Source organism: Mustela nivalis (assembly GCF_964662115.1).
Source record: "Mustela nivalis genome assembly, chromosome: 8".
Classification (NCBI taxonomy): Eukaryota; Metazoa; Chordata; class Mammalia; order Carnivora; family Mustelidae; genus Mustela; species Mustela nivalis.
The window spans coordinates 109,910,121-109,927,775 of NC_139027.1; the positions used below are offsets into that span (position 1 = coordinate 109,910,121).

The following is a 17,655-nucleotide window of genomic DNA, read 5'->3' on the forward strand; positions in this document are numbered from 1 at the left end:
GCCAATGGGGAAATGGAATTAAATCCCAGAATCACAGCTCAGCAGCAGACATACAAGGTAATAAATTCAAATTAGAAAAGGAAGCTGGTAGGCTACCAGAGATAGCTTTAAAGAAGACAGTCACCTTTTTGTATTAAATGGCATGATTAAAAATTTTGATGAACTAAAAACAAAAGGACCAGGATATTTCTTAGTTAACAAGGTAAATGAAAAGTAATAAGAGAATCCAAGAAAATACATAAAGTTGAATGATGAAGCTGTGTCCTCAAATGAGGCAAACTAAACTGAAATACGCTTTTAAAAAAATATATTTTATTTACTTATTTGAGAAAGAGAGAGTGAGAGAGAGTAGAGGGAGGGGCAGAGGGGCAGAGGGAGAAGGTAAGGTAGACTCCCTGAAGGGCAGGGAAACAGACACCAGGGGTGCTCTCGGGATCCTGAGATCATGACCTGAACAGGAGTCAGAAGCTTAACCGATGGAGCTACTCGGGTGCCCCAAAATGTGCTCTTTTTTTTTTTTTTTTTTTTTAAGATTTCATGTATTTATTTGTTTATTTTAGAGAGAGGAAGAGAGAGTGAGAACAAGAGAGTACTTGTGCACTTGAGATGGAAGAGAGGCAGAGGGAGAGAGACTCTCAAGTGTGCTCCCAGCTGACCACCAAGCCTGACGCGGGGCTCAATCTCACAACCCTGAGATCAAGACCTGAGCTGAGGTCAAGAGTTGGATGTTCAACCAACTGAATCACCCAGGCCCCCAGGAAGGGTAGTTTTGAGTTAGACAATGTTGGAAGTGAGAATCTATTGGTCCTTAATACTCAGAATGTTCTTCTCCATGCAATATAGGTTAAGAGTGTGAGATTCTAGGATACCTGGGTGGCTCAGTGGGTTAAGCCTCTGCCTTTGGCTCAGGTCATGATCCCAAGGTCTTTGGATCGAGCCCCACATCGGGCTCTCTGCTCAGCGGGGAGCCTGCTTCCTCCTCTGTCTCTTCCTGTCTTTCTGTCTACTTGTGATCTCTGTCAAATAAATAAATAAAATCTTTAAAAAAAAAAAAAAAGTGTGAGATTCTATTTCCAAAGGGTTTAATCACACTGCTTGACTTTACAGATATTTCTAAATGCTTAACATTCTGAATGCTGTCTCTTAGTTTTACATTTCTGGAAACCTAAAACACGACAAGAACATTCATTATAGTGATAGCACAGAATACCGAGGTTAGAACCTTCGACAGTTTAAAAATAATAGAGGTTATAGTAAGGGAGATGACGAGAATTGAGGAAATATGGATTTCTACATTTTCCACAGTTGGAATTCAAGGAATACCTGTTTACAAGTGGTGTAAGAAATAAAGGTTTGGTATAGTTTTGTAATTAATAAGAAGGACCAGTGGGAGAACAAAAAATACAAATTTAACAAGACTTGTAAGATAAAACAAGTAGAGAAGACACTAGGTTTTTCATTTTCATGGCAAGAAATTAGCAAATACTGTTTAAAATTGCTAAATAACACACTAGGTTTATATGTATATTCGCTAGGACTGTGATGTCCTATATGGTATCACCAACCACATGGGACTATTGAACATTTGTAATGTAGCTAGTCTAAATTGATATGAGCTTTAACTATGAAATACACTTAACATTTAAAAGATCAGACTTTAAAATAGCTCATTCATAGTTTTTATATTGAATATATGTGAAATGACAACCTTTTGGGTAGATGGGATTAAATAAAATACAGCATTAAAATTAACTTCACTATTTTAAATATAGATGGGATTAAATAAAATACAGCATTAAAATTAACTTCACTGTTTTAAATATAGCTACTACAGTAGTTAATTGTGGCTCACATTATATTCCTATTGGATAGGACTGGTCTGGAATTTTAGAGCTAATCACCCCAGCTAAGCACCCAAACCAAAAAATGTTAAATTAGTTCTCTCTGGTGATTAGGACAGGTGTGGGGGGAGGGAAAGACTTTGTGTTTTCATTCTGTGCTCTTTTGTATGGTCCAAATTTTATTATCAGGTCCCTCTATTATTCATTGAGTGAATTGAGTAGTAAATAAAGATGATGATACTTTTTAAAGAATAAATTAGGTGAGTGAACTAGACGCAAAATAAAAATTAAAAAAAAAAAAAACAAATGAGGAGAATAATGTAAATAAAACTCTAAAACAATATACCTTTCAGGTCACCTGAACAGTTCAGCCAATTGTCTGCCTTCAGCTCAGGTCATGATCACAGGGTCCTGGGATCAGGCCCTGAGAGTCTACTTCCTCTCCCTCTGCCCCTCCCTCGGCTCACGCTCTCTCTCTCAAATAAATAGATAAACCTTAAATTAAAAAATACAAAGAAAATAATATACCTTTCCACATATAGGAAAGGAAAGGTAGGTAATTACAATTGGGAAGGGAGGTTCAAGTTATGAAATGTCTTATAGTGAGCAATAGTGCTTTTTTTCAGCCTAAAACTCAATGTTAGGAATTGATGGTTTTCCACAGATGAGATTAAACAATTAATGTAAAATAATTTTTATTGGAATAATATTGCATAGGTATTGTACAGTTATATTGTAACCATGTATTGTGATGGTTAATAAAAGTGTATGTAGCTTAAATGATACACACATGTTCCCAATTTAACAAAGAGAGAGACCCTGTTGTGCTTACTCACCTTACTGAAGAAACTTGTCCTTAACTGAAAGAATGAACAACCAACTTCAAAACCAAACACCTTTAAATATTATCTCTCAAATTCAACTTCCTGATTTTACAAAGCTGTTAGAGAAGTAACAGTCAGGGGAAAAATTCAAATTTTCTATTGTAAGTGCAATTAAAGGACAGTTTTCTTTTTAAGTAACATTAAATGAAACTAACTTTACATAAACTATTTAATGAATGTGTATATCCAAAATTTCTCACATTATTTATATAAAATTAAATTAGTTATAGTATTAATTAGAAAAAAAATACAAATTTAGATTTTCCTCCCTGGTAGAGTATGTTTTCAGAGGTCACACTGGGGAGGAAATTTCTCTCTTCCCTTAAGAATTTGTTCTATCAAAAATTCCTATAAACTTCTCAAAGGGGGTTGCAGAAATGTGATATCAATACAAACCAATGGTCCTTTTGGACCATTGATTTATATTTTCTCCACTAATTTTTACAAAAGAGAGAAATGTACCCCACTTTCACTTTTAATTGTCTATAATTTCCCTTTCGAACATCATTCCTTGGGCTAAAATGCTCGGTTTTTTATTGATAGCTGTATGCTGCAGCCTATGCGAACAGATGTAATTTCTTATCAGTGAGGTATGGATATCTGCTGGAAAATTTTTAATAAAAATAATTTATTCTAAAGAATAGGTTTCGATAGGAAAAGGGCAAAAGGGAAAATGAGGCATTAGAGAACATCAACAGATTTGAACAAAGGAAGAACAGAAATGGGCTCTGGCAAACAGTGGCAAACCCCACCTACTTTGCAGGCTTAAAATGCAAATTGTTGTGGCTAGCGTGAGACCCTGAGGACATAAATTGGGATTGTAGCCTTTCATGTCCTTCAAGTGTGACAACTGGGATGATTTTAAATGTAGACTCAAGACTAGAAGGATATGGGAAATTCTCTCATCCAACATGAAGATCTTAGGTTCTTATCCTAAAGTAAATTTATGTAAAAATCAGCAGATCTAGGACAAGTTAAATGGAGAACAGTGATTTAAAATAAAAAGAGGTTTGCTGACATAATTTTTATTGATGGATAGGTTTCTTTATTTGTGCAAATGAGACTTTAGTTTGGACCACCAAATATCACACTCAACACTTCATCCTAAACTGTCCCCTAAATATATTTCCAATAATTTAAAATAGATTTTAAATCAGCAGCAAGCAGGGTCTCAGTCGATTTAAAACAACTGCAGTGACTCCTGAAGCAAAATTATACATTGACTATCTCTTGCCTTTCAGATCATCAAATCCCCAAAGACTCGCTATAAATCGCTCTGCTTCCATCCCATAATGACTTGGGCAGAAACATTCTGAATTAAATGACGCTGTGACGTGATTTATGTACATCTGGACTTTCAACCCAATGACTTCCCAGCACTCCATCAATCTTTATAAAGTTCTGGCAATGTACTTGAAAAGAATTGCAACGCCGTAAGTTAAAAGCGAAGGCTGGGTTTTGCCAATGTGACAAGATAAGAAGCTGTGTGACCTGGCCCACGCTGGGTAGCCAGTGCTGGAGGAGTGATTGCACTTTGGGCTCAGAAGCCCCCTGAGCTCTGCCGCTTGCTCTCTGCAGTCAGCTGTCGCAGCTTGACATGACTACTGCAGAGAAAGGTTGAGAGGAACTTCAATGCTGGGGCTTCTTTAATATTTCTTTTATGACATTAACTTGAAGCTGCTGGAGCATGCTTGCATTTTTACTCTGTTAATTTATTCAGATCGGCGCCTCCCTAAACCTATACAATATAATTCAGTACATCTGAGGATTGTATTGTTGTTCCCAATATCTGGTAACTCTTTCTCCCTACGAAGGGATTAAACCTTCCAGGTCCACGACATTAGGCTTGGCTGTGCGACTTGCTTTGGCCAATGAAATGTGGTCAGAAATGCTAGATGTGAGTTGGGAGCAAAAACTCTAGGAGCTGTTGTGGGATGTCACCAACATTCTTTTTCCAGAGCCAGGGGGCTGGCGGGTCCCAAATGGAGGCTGCTTATGCCGCCTGAGTGGGCTCCGGATGGAAGAGCCAAAGCCAACCTACAATTGCCATATAAAATGAGCAAGAAGAAAATTCTGCTGTTGTAAGATACTAAGGTCTGAGGGTAGAAAGTATCTATTGTTACTGTAGCATAACTCAGTCCAAACTGACTGGTAAAAAATGAGTAACCTAGGGGCACAGTGGTTTAAGCCTCTGCCTTCAGCTCGGGTCATGATCTCAGGGTCTTGCGATCGAGCCCCGTATCAGGCTCTCTGCTCTGCGGGGAGCCTGCTTCCCCCCCCCACTCTCTCCCTGTCTGCCTCTCTGCCCACTTGTGATCTCTGTCAAATAAATAAATAAAATTTTTTTAAAAAATCAGTATCCTTTAAAGAAACTGTAAGAACCTTCCAAGCATGAATAAATCGAAAAAGGTCAGCAAACCTTTGGCCAATAAGAGTGCTGTCTTATTTCTTGAGATTTGGATTTCTGCACTGCTGATCTATCCTTTTTATTTGTCCTTTGGAAAATATTGGAGATTGGGAATGTTGCTTTTAGAAATGCAAGATGCCTGTACCCAAAGTTGATCTCATACTCTCCCATTTTCTTGACAGAATGGAGGCAAGTCTGGACTCTTTAAAGTCTAGAGATCTCATAGCACTTATCTGCTGACAGCAACATTAAGCCAGCCATAGTAAAATTCTCAGGTGGGAGCTAATATCTGGGGAGGTTCCTGGGAGAGCAGAATAACTCAATGTATTGGTCATGTGCAAAGACGTATCTGTGGTAGACCAGCTAGACTGGTACAGTCCAGTCAGTATTTATATTCAAGGGGGACGAAATTTTTGACACATTTGGGGTTGTCCAAATCAAAATGGAATGCAATTCAGAGAAGGTCATCAGGCCATAAATCATTAAGACTTTAGCTCTAAATTCAATACCACATTTAATAGATTATTATATAAACTTCAATGCTCTTTTTGTCTTTAAAAATAATGATTGAATGATTGCACAGGTCAACCTGTCTGGGTTTTAATTACAGTGATGCTGATTACTAGTTGTATACCTTTGGGGAGCTACTTAAACTTTGCTGTACTTCAATGCCTTCTATTAGGAAAGGAGGACAATAATATGACCTACCTCATATGGCCATTGCAGGATTATATGAGTTAAAGAGGTAAAATGCTGAAATAGTTCTGTAACTATTCAGTTAATGTAAGCTAACATCATTAGCTATTTTGCCTATCTCTAAAGGTTGCAAGACAATGAGTTGCCTAAGAAAGAACTTCATGAAATTTATGAAGCATCATTTTTGTTGTTTCTTATTTTTTTACCTTGCTCTACAACATGACTTATTTTTCTTTGATTGTGATTCTTTGAAGGGTAGCGATAATTTAGGATGCTTACTAGATTCATTTGATGAGACCAATACCTTCTAGGGAGACCATTGGAGTCAAAAATAATTTATCTCCACAAATCAGTCTTAAAATGCATGCCAAATGTGGTAAAATCTCCACAATTTGGTTGATTAATTGCATCCAATTTTTATCCCAAGGTGACTTCCTTTCTGCACCTGGGTCTCTTTTCAAACCATGAAGACTTAGTTCCAAAAACTAACACGAGAATGATGAATCCCATCACAAAGGAACAAGGAAAAAAATCCATTCTCCTTGCATAAAACAATGCTTGAAAGATTCTTCACGATTTATTAACTACCTATATTGTCCTCTTTCCCTTTCCACAGCTAATGCTCCTTGTGAGAACTATTTCAAATTTTACAGAACTTTATTGAAACTTGTCTGTCATTTTAGTATAGGAAGTTAAAGAATTATTTCATCTGAATTCCTGGCCACCTCAAATTACTATGGAATCATTCTATGGAATGTTGTAGAAATCAGATGCCCTCCCCTCCCCCAACACACCTGGAGCTTTCCACTGTCCTCCATTTTTAAAGACCTCTGTCACAGTGTATATTTACTTCTGCACTTGGCTTAAGAAATCTTTTCAAGTCAGGGGAGAAATATCAGAGGTCTATTGAAATAGACATCCTTCCTTAAAAATGTGTATGAAATGGACATGGTGGCTATGGCATTAGCCTGGGACACAAAAATTGAACAATTCAAGTCAATAAATTAATGATAAGGTGATGGTTCAAGCTCAGACAGGAATTATGAGGAAACGACAATGTACTTCTTGAAGAATTCAGAAGCTTGGTGTGTGTTCTTGTCCTGCGGTTTTTTCTGGCAAATATTTTCCTGCAGCATGTTCCTCCTTTTGTCTTTCTCCGGCATTCCACATAGCAATAGCACCACCTATTGGCCTATTCCATTTGCTCGCTTGCTGTCCTGAAGATTTGCTAACTACTGCCCTGACAGGTACAGAGAATGCAGCTTATGGTTTCCCTAATATCACCCACCTCTTGTTTTCTACTGCGTGGCTTTGTTATACAGCAGTTTGGGGGTTAGTTCAATAGCTCATGGCTATTAAAAAGACATTCTAAGATAAGCCATTTCTTAGCTCGTAAACTCTTTTGAAATTCTAGAATTGTAGAAGTACCGTTAAGTAACAGATTCTTTAGTTCTTCTGTTGCAGTCAGTATAGTGTGAATCAATGAGTCATCCTGGGAGGTACATAAAGTGAACTGCTTAATAACACTAGCTAATTAACCCAATTCAGTTTTATGTCCTCAACCCCAAATATTGTTTCTGCTTGTAAGAACAGACATAAACAGTTATGAGTTCATATTAACTTCCTGTTTAAATAGAGCTGGAGAGTATCCTAGGTGCATGGACGCAAAGAATCTTAGGAAAAGCCTTATCAAGAGATCACTCAACAGGGCAAAGATCCTGCTTGCAGAAAGCATGGAAATTCTCTTTTATACCTATTTTTGCTGAATTGTGAACTTGATTGACCTGACCAAATCTACAAGTCAAGATTGTTTTAAAGTTGGGTGTAAAGATTCTCCTGACCAAGATTGACTTCTGAAGAAATAAAGTGAGTGCCCAGTGTCACCACAGCTTCCTGATGTTTGACCCCATGAAAGCAAATGGCTTGCCCACAATAACGAATGGATACATTTGAAAAACAAAGGAAGAGAAGAAGGAATGAGTATAAGGACTATCAAACCATAGTGCATCTACATCAAGCCCAAAGCAGAGGCTGAGAAGGGGATCCATTCTCTCTAAGAAAATCCTGTAACACAGGGGATGCAGCAGGGTAGCAAGAATGTGACCTTAAGTAAAGGCTAGTCTCACTCCTATGCCATGGCTGAGCTCTGGAGTAGAAGCCACATCACAAGTGTGTATCCCCGGATTGGTCAGTCATTGGCTCTAAGTTTGTCCCCAGTTGCATAGGGGTAGACATAACTTCCCTGGCACAAAATATTGTATAAGAGTTGAAGGCAATTCTCTGGAGAAAGAGTGGCTGATAACCATGTGTTCATTAGTGTCTAATATTCACAACAACTGGGAAATGGGCACCTTGGCTCTTCTGGGGCATCTGGGTAAAGGGCTTTTGGGTAGGATTCTCAAAGTGTGTTCCACAGTGCACCCTTTTGGTCTTAGTTTTATGTTTAAATGCATTCAAATCCACCATCGGTCATTTTATTTAACTTTTCAGTTCAACTCTGAAATGACTGGACTTGATCCTCAGGAATTTCCTTCTGGTACATAGAATTCATAGGCAGGATGGCTTGTATACTTGAAATGTTAAGGACAGTTTAGGGGGGTATAAAATTCTTGAGTCCCAATTTTTCTTCTCAGCAGTTTATAAATATTGCCTTAGTCTTCTTTTGTTATTTCCAGAGAAAACTATGAGGTAAACTAACTTTTCTTTTGTATGTCACTTATCTTTCCTGCCTGTGATTCCCATGTATTTTTTTTTTTTTACCCTTAAACTTCTGAAATTTCACCAGGATATATGTTGGTTTCTATGGTAGGCAGAGTAATGCTCCCCACCCCTTCCCCCAAAAGATGCCCACACCTTAATCCCTGGAACCTATTACTTCACATAGAAAAGGACCTTAGTAAATGCAACTAAGGATTTTGGGATGATGAGATTATCCTAGATTATCCAAGTGAGTCTGATTTAACCACAAGAGTCCTTCAAAAATCAGAGAAGAATGTGAAAGGATGGAAACTCAGTCAGAAACCTGAAGCTGTTACACTGCTGGCTTTGAAAATTAAAGAAGGGACCACAAACCAAGTATTTCAGGCATTCTCTAAAAGCTGGAAAAAGCAAGGCAATGATTCTCCTGTAGAGCCTCCAGAAGGAATGCAGCCCTACAGACACCTTGATCAGTGACATCTGACCTCCAGAACTGTAAGATAATAAGTTTGTTTGTTTTAAAATGCTAAGATTGGGATAATTTGTTACAGCGGCCATAGGAAACTAATACAGCGTCAACCATTACTTCATCTCCTTTGTATGTCTTCCATATCTATCAACTACCCTACAATCATTTTCTTTGTTCTTTTTCATTTTGTTTTGTATGATATTCTCAAACTTGACCATCATGATCCCAGTCACATTTTTAGTAGTGATGTTTCAACATTTGTTACTACTAATATGTCCTTTGTTTCAATAACACTTTTATATTTCCATTCCATTTTTTCCTTAGACACAGTCAATTAATTTTTCATCTCCTTCTGTTGTCTTGCAATATCCTTAGACTTGTGTACATTTCATTTGATTCCAGGCTGTTTTTCCTTTTTCTTTTCTTTCTTTCTTTTTTGAATTGTCATGGTGCATATCATTTTTTTAATTAACATAATGTTTTGTTTTTTTCAGGGGTACAGGTCTGTGATTCATCAGTCTTACACAATTCACAGCACTCACCATAGCACATACCCTCCCCAATGTCCATCTCCAGTTACCCTATCCCTTTTACCCTCTTCTGCTCCAGCAACCCTCAGTTTGTTTCCTGAGATTAAGAATCTCTTATAGTTTGTCTGCCTCTCTGGTTTCATCTTGTTTCATTTTTCCATCCTTCCTCTATGATCCTATGTCTTGTTTCTCAAATTCCTCATATTAGTGAGGTTATATGATACTTGTCTTTCACTGATTGACTTATTTTGCTTAGCATAATACCCTCTAGTTCAGCCCACATCATTGCAAATGGCAAGATTTCACTTTTTGATGGCTGTATAATATTCCATTGTGTGTGTGTGTGTGTGTGTGTGTGTGTGTGTGTACCACATCTTCTTTATCCATTCATCTGTTGATGGACATTTAGGTTCTTTCTATAGTTTGTCTATTGTGGACATTGGTGCTATAAACATTGGAGTACACATGCCCCTTTGGATCACTACATTTGTATCTTTAGGGTAAATACCCAGTAGTGCAATTGCTGGGTCATAGGATAGCTCTATTTTCAACTTTTTGAGGAACCTCCATACTGTTTTCCAGAGTGGCTGCACCAACTTGCATTCCTACCAATAGTCTAGGAGGGTCTCCCCACCTTTTTTAATGATTCTATTTATTTGACAGAGAGAGAGATCACAAGTAGGCAGAGAGATAGGCAGGGGGTGAGGTGGGGGGGGGAGCAGGCTCCCCGCTGAGCAGAGATCCTGATGCAGGGCTCAATCCCAGGACTCTGAGATCATGACCTGAGCCAAAGGCAGAGGCTTAACCCACTGAGCCACTCAGGTGCCCTGGAGGGTTCCCTTTTTTCCACATCCTCACCAACACCTATCATTTCCTGTCTTGTTAATTTTAGCCATTCTGACTGGTGTGAGGTGGTATCTCACTGTGGTTTTGATATGTATTTGCCTGATGTCGGGTGATGTTGAATGAAAACTTTTTCATGTGTCCCTTGGCCATTTGTCTTCTTTGGAGAAATATCTGTTCATGTCTTCTGCCCATTTCTTGATTGGATTATTTGTTCTTTGGGTGTTGAGGCTGATGAGTTCATTATAGATTTTGGATATTAGACCTTTATCTGATATATCAGTTGCAAATATCTTTTCCCATTTTGTCAGTTATCTTTTGGTTTTGTTGACTGTTTTCTTTGCTGTGCAAAAGCTTTTGATCATTTTTGCCATGCTTCCCTTGCCTTTGGCGATGTTTCTAGGAAGAAGTTGCTGCAGCTGAGGTCGAAGAAGTTGCTCCCTGTGTTCTCCTCAAGAATTTTGATGGATTCCTTTCTCATATTGAGGCCTTTCATCCATTTGGAGTCCATTTTTGTGTGTGGTGTAAGGAAATGGTCCAGTTTCATTCTTCTGCATGTGGTTGTCCAATTATCCCAACACCATTTGTTGAAGAGACTGTCTTTTTTCCATTGGATATTGATGTATTTCTTTGATTTTGTTATTAATTGGGTTATACAAGTGGCTGCTCTCATGTTCAGGGCATAGAAATTTAAAATTGTTAGATCTTCTTGTTGGATAGACCCTTTAAGTATGATATAGTGTCCTTCATCTCTTTTATAGTCTTTGGTTTAAAATCTAATTTATCTGATATAAGGGTTACCACCCCAGCTTTCTTTGGATGTCCATTAGCATGGTAAATTGTTTTCCATCCCCTCGCTTTAAATCTGGAGGTGTCTTTGGTTCTGAAATGAGTTTCTTGCAGACAGCATATCAGTGGGTCTTGTTTTTTTCATTCATTCTGATACCCTTTGTCTTTTGATTGGGGAATTTAGCCAATTTACATTCAGAGTAACTACTGAAAGATATTAATTTAGTGCCATTGTATTGTCTGTACAGTGACTGTTACTGTATATTGTCTCAGCCTTTCTTCTCTGTTACTTTCAGGCTCTCTCTTTACTTACTCTCTCTTAGAGATCCCTTTCAGTATTTCCTATAGGGCTGGTTTGGTGTTTAGAAATTTTTTTAGTGTTTCTTTGTCCGAAGCTTTTTATTTCTCCTTCTATTTTCAATGACAGCCTAGCTGGATATACTTTTCTTCTGTTTTTCTCATTTAGTTCTCTGAATATATCATGCCAGTCCTTTCTGGCCTGCCAGGTCTCTGGGGATAGGTCTGCTGCCAATCTAATATCCCTACCATTGTATGTTACAGACCTCTTGTCCCAAGCTGCTTTCAGGATTTTTCTCTTTGTCTCTGAGACTTTTAAGTTTCATTATTAGATGATGGGGTGTGGACCCCATTTTATTGATTTTGAGGGGGAGTTCTCTGGATTTTAATGCCTGTTTCTTTCCCCAAATTAGGGAAGCTCTCTGCTATAATTTGCTCCAATATACCTTCTGGCCCTCTCTCTCTTCCTTCTTCTTCTGGGATCCCAATTATTCTAATATTGTCTCATCTTATGGTATCACTTATCTCTTGAATTCTCCCCTCATGGTCCAGTAGTTGTTTATCTCTCTTTTCTCAACTTCTTTATTCTCCATCATTTGGTTTTCTATATCACTAATTCATTTATCCTAGCAGCAAGGGCTTCCATTTTTTATTGCACCTCATTAATAGCTTTTTAAAATTTCAACTTGGTTAGATTTTAGTTCTTTTATTTCTCTAGAAAGGTATTCTCTAGTATCTTCTGTGCTTTTTTCCAGCTCAACTACCATCTTTATAATCTTCATTTTGAACTCTAGTTCTGACATCTTATTAATGTCCATATTGATTAGGTCCCTAGCCATCAGTACTGCCTTTTGTTCTTTTTCTTTTTCTTTCTTTCTTTTTTTTTTTTTTTTGAGGTGAGTTTCTCTGCCTTGTCATTTTGTCCAGAGAAGAATAGATGAATGAGAGAACTAAATGCTAAAAGGGTAACAATGACCCCAGAAAAGTGTGTACTAACCAAATTAGAAGAGACCCAAAACTGGAGGGAGAAGAAAAAAAAAAAAAAGCTGGTGAGTAGGACAGAGCCACACACTTGATTTTGGGTGTATTTTTGTCTGTTAGAGGAAACTGCCTCCCAAAATTTTAAAGAAAAAAAACTTCTATACATACAAAAATAAGGATAAACACAATGAAGGGATAGAGTATGACTATAAGATGAAAATTCTAAAAAGATTTTTTTAAAAAGAACTGATTAAAAAGATGGTTGAAAAAAGAAAGAAAAAATTTTTAAAAAAGAAAAGAAAAGGAGAGAGTGTGATCAGGCTCTCTAGCTAAAACAAAAGCATACACTAGATTTAGGGCATATTTTGGTCTGTTAGAAGAAACTGTATCCCAAAATTTTAAAGAATAAAAAACTTATATGTAAACAAAAAAGGTTAAATACAATGAAGGGATAGAATATGACTATAAAATGAAAATTAAAAAATATTTTTAAGAAGAGTTTATTTATTTATTTGATAGAGATACAGTGAGAGAGAGCACAAGCAGGGGAAGTGGGAGAGGGAGAAGCAGGCCCCCTTGGAGCAGGAAGCCCAGTGAGAGACTTGATCCCAGGACCCTGGGACCAGGACCTGAGCCTAATGACTGAGCCACACAGGCACCCCTTAAAAAAGATTTTTTAAAGATATTGATAAGATGTTAGTTAAAAATAGGGAAGAGGAAAAATTCAAAATAAATCTAAAAAGAAAAAATAACAAACATTTAAAAACTTTAAGTTTGAAAGATTAAAGAATCATGGTGGGGTGGGAACCATGAATTCTATGCACTGTATTCCCCTAGCACTGGTGTTGTGTAGTTCTCATTGATCAGTGAACTTGGTATTGGCTGATGTTCTTGCTGATCTTCTTGGGGAGGGACCTGTTGCAGTGATTCTCAAGTGTCTTTGCCTGAGGCGGAATTGCACCGCCCTCGCCAGGGGCAAGGTTAACTAATCTGCTCAGGTTCGCTCTTGGGAGCTTTTATTCCCTGAACACTTTCCGTAGAGTTTTAGAGGCTGAGAGTGAATATGGCGGCTCCCTAGTCTCCAGCCGGAGGAGCCAAGAGCTCCGGGCCCCACTCCTCAGTGTTCCCTCGCAGAGAAACGCCAATCACTCCCCTCTCCCTGGTCTCTGGCTGTGCTCTGAGCTCACATGGCCTGTGACCAAGTGTTTCTATCTCTGGTGCACGGTCCCGCCTGGAGTCTTCAAACCCAGCAGATTCCTGCACCACTCTCATGCCACTCCCCAGTGGAGGAAAGTAAGTCTCCCTGGATCTGCCACTTGTGGGGTCCCTGCTCAAAGATAAGTGGTCCGACTTTGCCATGGATCCTGGTTTAAGGTAACACTGAGCTGACAGCCCACTCCTCAGCTCCATCTTTGCCACTTGCTTTCCCACTCTGATACCTGAAAACTTTGCCACACTGAGAAACCCCCAGTCTTTCTGTGACCCTGAGGGTCCTGAAACTAACACTGACTGAGTGAGCATTCCACCCTCTGCTTAGCCACTGGAGCGACATCCCTCCACGGAGCAGACTTCTAGAAGTTCTGGTTTTGGGCTCTGCTGTTCTCTTACTTGCTAGTGGCCAGCTGATGGAGTCTCCCTATCTCCACATACTCTTCTAGTATATGACTTCGGATTCACTTCTCTGCACGTCCTACCTTCCAGTAAGTAGTTGCTTTTCTGTCCATAGAATTGCTACTAGTCTTCTCTTGGATCTCCTGTTGAGTTTGTAGGTGTTCAGGATGGGTTGTTAACTATCTAGCTGAATTCCTGGGACCCAATGAAACTTGGGTCCCTACTCCTCCACCATCTTGCTCCCTCCAGCCATTTATTTTTAAAATATGGAGAATGAGGGGTGCCTGGGTGGCTCAGTAGGTTAAAGCCTCTGCCTCTGGCTCAGGTCATGACCCCAGGGTCCTGGGATTGAGCCCCACATCAGGCTCTCTGCTCAGCAAGGAACCTGCTTCCTCTTCTCTCTCTCTCTCTGCCTGCCTTTTTGCCTACTTGTGATCTCTGTCTGTCAAATAAATAAATAAAATCTTTAAAAAATATATGGAGAACAATATCTCTCCCTAAGAGTCCTCTTGTGGAATATTTTTCTCACCTACGTTTTACTTAAATTCTTTCATTCCCTCATCTTTATTTGGTAATATCTACAAAGAGCTGTCACACTTTGTTAAATTAACATTTCTTAAGTAGAGCACAGGGTGCTGGTGATAAGCTGCTCAACAAGAGGCCACAAGAGAAATTGAAATAGAGAAGTTTGTTACTCAGAGGTCCTGGAGGAAGAGCACAACATACTTCCAGGAGCCTCGGGTGGTGAGGTCAAGGGAGGGTGCAAACAAACAACAAGGAAGGACTTGGGGCACATGCCTTTATTAGGATCTGTGGTTGGAGTGATTTAATGTTTCCAGGCTAAGGCTGTATTGGTTAATTCAAACACAAAGAGCAGGGTTTTATCTAAGCAACACATGAGGCATACAGGACCTGGGGGGCAAGGCAGACTGTTCATCATGAGAACTTGGGGAAATCACATCAGAAACTTGCATTTGCTTATAATAATTCTGAACGCTGCTATCTAAGGCATGTGCCTGCATGCAAGGGCTAGTGTCCATTAAGGTAGCTGCAGGCCACCTTACCAAACAGGATGGATGCTGAGGTAACAATGATCTGGAATAACTTAGCTAAACTCTGCGAACAGATCTCAAGCTGGTTCCTAACTCTCATTTTGATTAGAGATGGCTAGATGATGGATAATACTGTAGCAGGGAAGGAAGAAGTGCTCTGGGACAGTTACAGTTCTCCTAAGATCTGTTCTTCGAGCATCCTCTCAAGAAATATATTTGTCCTTGGGCCTTACAAGTGAGTCCCACAACTAAATTCCTGAAATCTAATTTCTCATTGAAAACTCCCATTCTCCTCCTTTAGCATTGCAAGCAGAATTCTTGCATGTAGTATCACGACTGTGGTAATGCATTGTCATTTTAGTGCAGATTTGGATAGTTTGGGGCACTGTATTTCTTAGTCTATGATTTGAGGTTTTAGCTCCATTGTTCTCTTCTTTAATTTTACATTTTCTTAAAGCGTGTTTGTGTGTTTACTTATTTTAAGTATCTCTACACCAAACATGGGGCTCGAATTTACAACCTGAAGGACCGGAGTTGCATGCTCTTCTGACTGAGCTAGCTAGGCAAACTGCTTTATTTATTTATTTATTTATTTATTTTTACATTTTAAAAACTAGGTATATAATTCACATATCATAAAATTCACCGTTTTGAAGTATAAAACTCAGTAGGGCTGGGTTTGGGGGTGGCTTTTTTTTCTTTTTCTTTTTTTTTTGGTATATTAAAGATATTATGTCACCATCACCACTATCTAATTCCAAAACATTATATAGCCCCCCAAAGAAACTTTGTATCTGTTAGCAGTCACCCTATTAGATCTCCTCCCCCAAGTCCCTGAAAACCTCTACTCAACTATCTCTATGGATTTGCTCATTTTAGAAATTTCATAGAAGTGGAATCCTAAGTACGTGATTTTCTATGTATGGTTTCTTTAACTTTGCCTGTTTTCATGGTTTGTTCATGCTGCAGCATGAATCAATAATTTATCTTTATTACCAAATAATACTTCATTGTGTGGATATACCACATGCTCTTCGTCCATCCATTTTCTGATGGACATTCGGGTTGTTTCCACTTTGGGGCTGTTATGAATAGTGATGCTATGAACTCAATGTGTAAACTTTTATATAGACATGTTATCAGTTTTGCGGGGTAGTCTTTTCTCTTTATAGATGGGATGTTTCTCTCTCTGTTTATTATTCTTTTTCTGGTGTGTTTCAAGAGAAGTGAAATAAAAATGCTTTTACTCTTCCATTCTTAATCAGAAATAATCTTATCTAAACAAAAGACATGAAAACTGAAGTCCAAAGACCTCACATAAATTGCTCAGAGGCACCAGTTAACAACCAAGCTGAGAACAGAGGTCTCTTTGAATTTATGAAGGCAATTTATTCCCATTTGCCCTTTTGTTTCCATAATACCTTGATTTCCTTTTTCCACTAAATTCTTTGGTTAGCTATTGCTGCATAACAAAATCCCTCAATACTTAGTGACATAAAACATCAGCCATTTATCAATTCTCATGGGTCTTCAAGTCAACTGGGTGGTTTTGCCGATTTGAGCTGGGCTCAGTGGGGCTCCCTCATTCATCTTGGTCAGCTGCTGGTCTGCGAGGTAATTTATTGATTGTTGCCGTACTCTTTGACACACTGGGGATCTTGGCTGGGGTGATTTATCACTCTTCTCATGGCCTCTCATCCTCCAGGGCAGAGCCAGGACTTGTTCTCAGGGCAAAGCAGGGTTCCAAAAGAGAGAAAAAAGTACATGAGTTTTCTTGAGCCTCCGACCTGGCAGACTATAACTTCCCCTAAACTGTATTGGCCCAAAGAAATGAGCGTATGAGGCCCAGATTCAAGGGTGGAAGAAAGAGCTTCCCCTTCCCCCAGGGAGGAGTTGTAAGCTCACACTGCAAGGGGTATGGTTTTGGGGGTGGTCATTTTGCAATCACTCTACCACCATCTTGCACTAAGAATTAACTTTTAATAATTATGTAAAAGTTGCCAAGGAAGTGACAGAAAATAGTTCAGAAAAAAATAAAATTAACACTAGGAATAGACTTCTTAATTGGAGTAAGATACCTATTCAGGACTTACTGTAAACATTCTCTTCTAGACATACCAGTATGCACGCATGCTGACTTCAAATCTACCCTCTCATTCTCCTGATCTCTCCCCTCTTGTTTTCGTGGTAACTGATCTATAGCATGGCCTTTCTGCCTTTCCAAGTGTTTCCCATGCTTCAAGTGTCAACTTCAGACTCTCATTAGCATCCAGTATTCCTCTTATAACACACTCATATAACAAATGTACTTGTCTGCCCACCATATTCTGTCCCACTGGACTAAAAAGTCCTTGAGAACAAAGCTATTGCCTAGTGCAATTTTGAATCATACAGGCCAGTGCCTAGCACATAGAAGCAGTATAATAAAAGTTTGTGGAATTTATAAACTAATGGATGAAGCCTTCACTGCCCTCTTCAGCACATTATGATTTTTCTCCTATGATTCATTTTATGAATTGTCTTTATCATTCACTGCAAACTTTTCCTTTCGTGATAAT

General features: G+C 38.7%; 1 long non-coding RNA gene across 1 annotated transcript in view; it reads left to right on the forward strand.

Annotated features, from left to right (window-relative positions):
* The window catches only part of LOC309871434, a 32,942-nt gene extending 27,542 nt beyond the window's left edge, over positions 1-5,400 (forward strand). The window contains exons 2-3 of the long non-coding RNA XR_014315277.1: positions 3,967-4,158; positions 5,315-5,400. This is a non-coding gene — a long non-coding RNA (uncharacterized lncRNA). The remainder of the gene's footprint in view (positions 1-3,966; positions 4,159-5,314) is intronic.
* The last annotated feature ends 12,255 nt before the right edge of the window (positions 5,401-17,655 follow it).